Source organism: Panthera tigris, chromosome X, assembly GCF_018350195.1.
Source record: "Panthera tigris isolate Pti1 chromosome X, P.tigris_Pti1_mat1.1, whole genome shotgun sequence".
Taxonomy (NCBI): Eukaryota; Metazoa; Chordata; class Mammalia; order Carnivora; family Felidae; genus Panthera; species Panthera tigris.
Genome location: NC_056677.1, coordinates 97,946,946 through 97,954,153, shown reverse-complemented (window position 1 = coordinate 97,954,153; position 7,208 = coordinate 97,946,946). Strand labels below are relative to the sequence as shown.

General features: G+C 40.0%; 1 non-coding gene across 1 annotated transcript; it reads left to right on the top strand.

Moving 5' to 3' along the window:
• Positions 1-983: 983 nt before the first annotated feature.
• On the top strand, positions 984-1,090 carry LOC122235658. Its single transcript, XR_006213684.1, has one exon. It is a non-coding gene; the product is annotated as a U6 spliceosomal RNA (small nuclear RNA).
• Positions 1,091-7,208: the final 6,118 nt, after the last annotated feature.

Below are 7,208 nucleotides of genomic sequence, written 5' to 3'. Positions count from 1 at the left end.
AGAAGGAAGAGGGTTGTGTCTCAGATACATAACCTAACCTTACACCTTAAGGAGCTGGAAAAAGAACAGCAAATAAAGCCCCAAACCATCAGAAGACAGGAAATAATAAAGATCAGAGCAGAAATCAATGCTATCGAAACCAAACCAAACCAAAACAAAAAGAAAAAAAACAGTAGAATAGATCAATGAAACCAGAAGCTGGTTCTTTGAATTAACAAAATTGATAACCCCTGGCCAGACTGATCAAAAAGAAAAAGGAAAGGACCCAAATACATAAAATCAAGAATGAAAGAGGAAAGAGGCACCTGGGTGGTCCAGTTGGTTGTGTGTCTGACTTCGGCTCAGGTCACGATCTCGCTGTTTGTGAATTCGAGCCCCGCATCAGGCTCTGTGCTGACACCTCAGAGCCTGGAGCCTGCTTTGGATTCTGTGTCTCCCTCTCTCTCTGCCCCTTGCTTGCTCATGCTCTGTCTGTCTCTCTCTCTCTCTCTCTCTCTCTCTCAAAAATAAGCATTAAAAATTAAAAAAAAAAAAAGAATGAAAAGAGATCACAACCAACACAACAGAAATACAAACAATAATAAGAGAATATTATGAGCAACTATATGCTAACAAAATGGGCAATCTGGACGAAATGGACAAATTCCTAGAAACTTGTAAAGTACCAAAACTGAAACAGGAAAAAATAGAAAATTTGAGTAGACCCATAATCAGTAAAGAAATCGAATCAGTAATCAAAAATCTCACAAAACACAAGAGTCCAGGGTCGGATGGCTTTCCAGGGGAATTCTACAAAACACTTAAAGAAGAATTAACACCTATTCTCTTAAAGCTGTTCTAAAAATAGAAACGGAAGGAAAACTTCCAAACTCATCCTATGAAGCCAACATTACCTTGATTCCAAAACCAGACAAAGACCCCACTAAAAAGGAGAACTACAGACCCATTTCCCTGATGAATATGGATGCAAAAATCCTCAACAAGTGCTCGCTTCGGCAGCACATATACTAAAATTGGAACGATACAGAGAAGATTAGCATGGCCCCTGCGCAAGGATGACATGCAAATTCGTGAAGCGTTCCATATAAAAAAAAAAATCCTCAACAAGATACTAGCCAACCGGATCCAACATTAAAAGATTTATTCACCACGACCAAGTGGGATTTATACCTGGGATGCAGGGCTGGTTCAATATCCGTAAAAAAAATCAATGTGATTCATCGCATCAATAAAAGAAAGGACAAGAACCACATGATCCTCTCAACAGATGCAGAGAAAGCATTTGACAAAATACAGCATCCTTTTTTGATAAAAAACCCTCAAGAAAGTAGTGATAGAAGGATCATACCTCAAGATCATAAAAGCCATATATGAAAGACCCAACGCTAATATCATCCTCAATGGGGAAAAACTGATAGCTTTCCCCCTAAGGTCAGGAACAAGACAGGGATGTCCACTCTCACCACTGTTACTCAACACGGTATTGGAAGTCTTAGCCTCAGCAATCAGACAACACAAAGGAATAAAAGGCATCCAGATCGGCCAGAAGGAGGTCAGACTTTCACTCTTCCCAGATGACATGATATATGGAAAACTCAAAAAATTCCACCAAAAAACTGCTAGAACTGATCCATGAATTCAGCAAAGTCGCAGGATATAAAATCAATGTACAGAAATCGGTTGCATTTCTATACACGAATAATGTAGCAACAGAAAGAGAAATCAAGGAATCGATCCCATTTACAATTGCACCAAAACCTATAAAATACCTAGGAATAAACCTAACCAAAGAGGCAAAAAATCTATACACTGAAAACTATAGAAAGCTTATGAAAACTGAAGACACAAAAAAACAAGAAAACATTCCATGCTCATGGATTGGAAGAACAATCCATTTTTAAATAATATTGTTAAAATGTCAATATTACCCAAAGCAATCTATGTATTCAATGCAATCCCTATCAAAATAACACCAGCATTATTCACAGAGCTAGGACAAACAATCCTAAAGTTTGTATGGAACCAGAAAACACCCGAAATAGCCAAAGCAACCCTGAAAAAGAAAACCAAAGTGGGAGGCACCACAATTCTGGACTTGAAGTTGTATTACAAAGCTGTAATCATGAAGACAGTATGGTACTGGCACAAAAACAGACACATAGATCAGTGGAACAGAATAGAGAATCCAGAAATGGACCCACAGACGTATGGCCAACTAATCTTTGACAAAGCAGGAAAGAATATCCAACAGAAAAAAGGCAGTCTCTTCTGCAAATGGTGTTGGGAAAACTGGACAGCGACATGCAGAAGAATGAACCTGGACCACTTTCTTACACCACACACAAAAGTAAAATCAAAATGGATGAAAGACCTAGACAGGAATCCATCAAAATCCTGGAGGAAAAACAGGCAAACACCTCTTTGACCTCGGCCACAGCAGCTGCTTACTTGACATGTCTCCAGAGGCAAGGGAAACAAAAGCAAAAATGAACTATTGGGACCTCATCAAAATAAAAAGCTTCCCCACAGTGAAGGAAACAATCAGCAAATCCAAAAGGCAACTGATGGAATGGGAGAATTTATTTGCAAATGACATATCAGATAAAAGGTTAGTATCCAAAATCTATAAACAACTTATAAAACTCAACACCCAAAAAACAAATAATCCAGTGAAGACATGGGCAAAAGACATGAATAGACACTTCTCCAAAGAAGACATCCAGATGGCCGACCGACACTTGAAAAAAATGCTCCACATCACTCATCATCAGGGAAATACAAATCAAAACCACAATGAGATATCACCTCACACCTGTCAGAATGACTAACATTCACAACTCAGGCAACAACAGATGTTGGCAAGGATGCAGAGAAAGAGGAAACTTTTGCGTTGCTGGTGGGAATGCAAACTGGTGCAGCCACTCTGGAAAACAGTATGGAGGTTCCTCAAAAAATTAAAAACAGAACTACCCTACGACCCAGCAAGTACACTACTAGGTATTTATCCAAAGGATAGAGGTGTGCTGATTCGAATGGGCATATGCACCCCCAATGTTTATAGCAGCACTATCAACAATAGCCAAAGTATGGAAAGAGCCCAAATGTCCATCGATGGATGAACTCATAAAGAAGATGTGGTATATGTATACACACACACAATGGAATATTACTTGGTGATCAAAAAGAATGAAATCTTGCCATTTGTAACTACTTGGATGGAACTAGAGTGTATTATGCTAAGCAAAATAAGTCAGTCAGAGAAAGACAAATATCATACGATTTCACTCATATGTGGAATTTAAGACACAAAACAGACGGACATAAGGGAAGGGAAGCAAACATAAGATAGAGAGGGAGACAAACCATAAAAAGACTCTTAAATACAGAGAACAAACTGAGGGTTGCTGGTGGGGTGTTGGGTGGGGGGATGGGCTAGATGGATGATGGGCATTAAGGAGGGCACTTGTTGGGATGAGCTCTGGGTGTTATACATAGGAGATGAATCACTAAATTCTATTCCTGAAATCATTATTACACTATATGTTAACTAACTTTGATTTAAATTAAAATAATAGTAATAATAATAATAATAATAATAATAAATGTCTTCTAGATTGTCCCACCTTCTGAATTATCCTGTTTTATTATGGTGTCATTTAATTTGGTCCCATATTTCCTGTATTTCCAATCAACTGAGGGGTAGATCTATCAATATAATTGAATCAGTTCAGGTTAAATATTTTGACAAGACTACTTCATAAATGTTGATGTTGTTTCCTCCTTTATAAGCTGATAGTACTTTATTTTTTATATTTTTATATTTTTTGTTTTTTGAAGATTAGAGACCGTGACAGTCAACAATGCCTATTTAGAATGTATTACCAATAATGCAATTTTCCCCCCCCAGGATACCCATTTTTATTCAATTTAACTATCGTTGACACACAATGCTATATTAGTTTTGGGTGTACAACATAGTGATTCCACAATTCTATACATTATGCAATGCTCACCACCATAAATGCAGTTACCATCTGAGTTGGTATTCTTTTAAAAAGAAATCTTTCTTTAAAAAAAAAAAAGAAATCTTTCTTTCTATCCCTGGCCCTCTCACCTCTCTTCCTCCTTTCCTCTGACCCTCTGTCTCTTCTTTCCCACTCTCTCTCCTTCTTTCTCTCATTATAGACTCGTGTGTTCCATAAGCCAGTGGATTGTATTTTCATTATTTTTTATTCTTTATTTTGATTATTCTCTTTGATGGTCAAGTTGCCACATTTGCTAATAGAAACTCCTTTAAAAGTACTTTTGATCCCTTCTGGCATGGCCTTATTGGTCTTTGAGCGTGTACTTGTTGTTTTCTAGAACAAAAATTTCCTAAGCAACCCTTTTACTTTTCCTGCCCTACATCTCAGATCAGCCATTTCACCAAGGAACTCTGATTCTTTTAGCAGGAAATAGTATCTTGAAACCATGGTCTTGGCAGAAATAAATGATTTTAGAACATGCCAGTACTCTTATTTTATTATTTTTTTAGTAATCTCTACACCCAACGTGGGGCTCAAACTCACAACCGTGAGATCAAGGAGTTGTGGGCGAGGAGCCAGGCAGGTGCCCCAGCACTCCTAGTTTAAAGGTATACATTTTGAAACCAAATCGCACAGCGCCCCCTACAGGACTGCAGTTGTAACATAATTCTTCACTTACTCTAGCTTTTGGCTTCCTTGGTCACGTGTTCTAAATCCATGATTTAGAGTAGTTGAAATAAATAAAATACCTAATCTGTGTGGCATGTGGCCACACATGGTACTAGATATCATTAATCCTGTTTTTTTTTTTAAATTATACTCCACTCCTAGTTTAAGGCTGATATCTGGAGAAAATAGCTTAAGATGATTTTATAAGCTTTCTGTATGTAGCTTATTCTGGTAGGAATATGATTTGACCCACGTTACATCTCATTCTTGGGAGAGATAAGTGAGTTCTGCTGCAGCCATGCGTGTTCTCAGCAGCTGGGTGTTACTCTACCAGGACATCGTCTCTTGTTCTTTATGTCTTAGCTCTATGACTATAATTATTCCCAGCCTACGGATGCCAAAACCGAGAGGTTAGGTGATTTGCCCAAGATCCCTGTGCCTGCAGGTGGCAGAGCTGAGTCTTCGCCTCCTGTCTGTCTGACATCAGGCCCCTGCTCGAAACTGTCATGCTGTGGTGACACGGGATAAATCAACAAGTGTGCACATGTAGCCTCTGCATTCTTGCGTCTCGGGGGCCGGGGGCAATACAGGAGAGTTTGAGCCAGCACGCCCCACACGTGGAGCGCTGGAAGTCCAGCGTGGGGGATAGCGTGCGTTTTAGGCAATATCATAGGAAGACGGCGTTTGGGCAACTTCAAAGTAATGTTCTACAAAAGGAGAGTTCCAGAACTGAAGGACACAGTACAAAGAATAGATGGCACTTACTAGGGTTATGGAGAATTTATCCTCTCCTAGGTTGACCAATATACCCAAGCTGTCACTGCACACACTGTGTACAGCGGGTGCCATTCGTGTGATGTTGCATTCGTTGTCATCTTTCCTCCCTGGGCCAGAAAAGTTGCCTGGATCTGAGAAGGGCTGTTCTTTTATATATGCTTTTTTATTTTTATTTATTTATTTCTGAGAGAGAGAGAGCACGAGCATGGGCGAGGGAGGGGCAGAGAGGGAGAGAGAGAATCCCAAGCAGGGTCCATGCCGTCAGCACAGGGCCCGACATGGGGCTCGATCTCACAAACTGTGAGAGCGTGACCTGAGCCGAAGTCCAGAGTCAGACGCTTAACTGACTGAGCCACCCAGGCGCCCCTGAGAAGGGCTGTTGTTAATAACTTCCAGGCCAGCTTACGGCAAAGCTGGATTCACATCTATGCGGTAAGAGTGGTGAAGAAACAAAGCTACGCAGAGGATTCATCAGGAAAGAGAGAAGGTAGGACTTTAGAGAAAGAAGTTAAAATATTCTATTTTGTCCAGGTGTAAAAAAATGTACCATGTTGTACGATCTTCCTGGTTGTTCTAAGGCACCTATGTTCTTGGAAGCATTTGGGAAGGTTCTGTTAAAATCGAGTTAACCCTGGCTGCTCAAGAGAGTGAGATAAAATGGTTTTCCCTCACCTTTTGCTGAGTACACAAAGTGTAAACTTGCTGAAAGTTTAAAGCACTATTTTCGCACTCTTTCCATAAAGAAGGTACTAGAATGTGGCTTCTGTTTTCACTCATCCCTACTGCTTAAGACATTTTTGCACCTATTCTGTTGGACAAATTACAAAATTTAGAAATTGAACACTATAGAACGTTAATTATTGTAACCTACTCCAGACTCTGACGGTCGAATACCGAATGTTTATTTTTTCCTTCCAAGTCTTACTCAACCAGGGGCGTCTAGGGTGAAACTTGCAGTCCCTTCTCTCTTCGAGCAACATCATCTTTCAAGATATCAGACCAGCACTATCTCTGTTGGAATCCTCTGGGAGTACTCTTTGTAACTGGCATGGGAAAGCAGAAACTTTATTTAAATTGCACATGGTTTTATTCTTTTTCAAGACCAGATTGTGTTGCCTCCATATTAATACATCCCTTCCATTTTCAATTTCTGCCTAATTCTCCTGGAGACATGGTTTTCCTCTAGCTGATCAGAAGGACCAGGACCAGCTTCTGTTTTGCATGTACTTTGTTGTCTCAGGTTCGCTTATATATTGCTAATTTGTTTTCTCAGGTTCACTTCTATATTGCTAACTTTAATACCATGAATGCTTTGTGGGTCACCTGGTACGTATCAATAATGGAGTCCATTGACTTTGAGCTGTATATAGCATCTAGATGGATGTATAGGCTCAGGAGAATGTCACAGAAGCCCTTGTCACCTTCCTGAGTAATGCAGTTTACATTTCTTTTTTATTTTAATTTTTTTAATGTTTATTTATTTTTGAGACAGAGAGAGACAGAGCATGAGCAGGGAAGGGGCAGAGAGAGAGGGAGACACAGAATGTGAAACAGGCTCCAGGCTCTGAGCTGTCAGCACAGAGCCCGACACGGGGCTCGAACTCACGAACTATGAGATCATGACCTGAGCCGAAGTCGGATGCTTAACCGACTGAGCCACCCAGGCACCCCCTTTTTTTTTAAATGTTTATTTATTTCTGAGACAGAGAGAGACAGAGCATGAACGGGGGAGGGGCA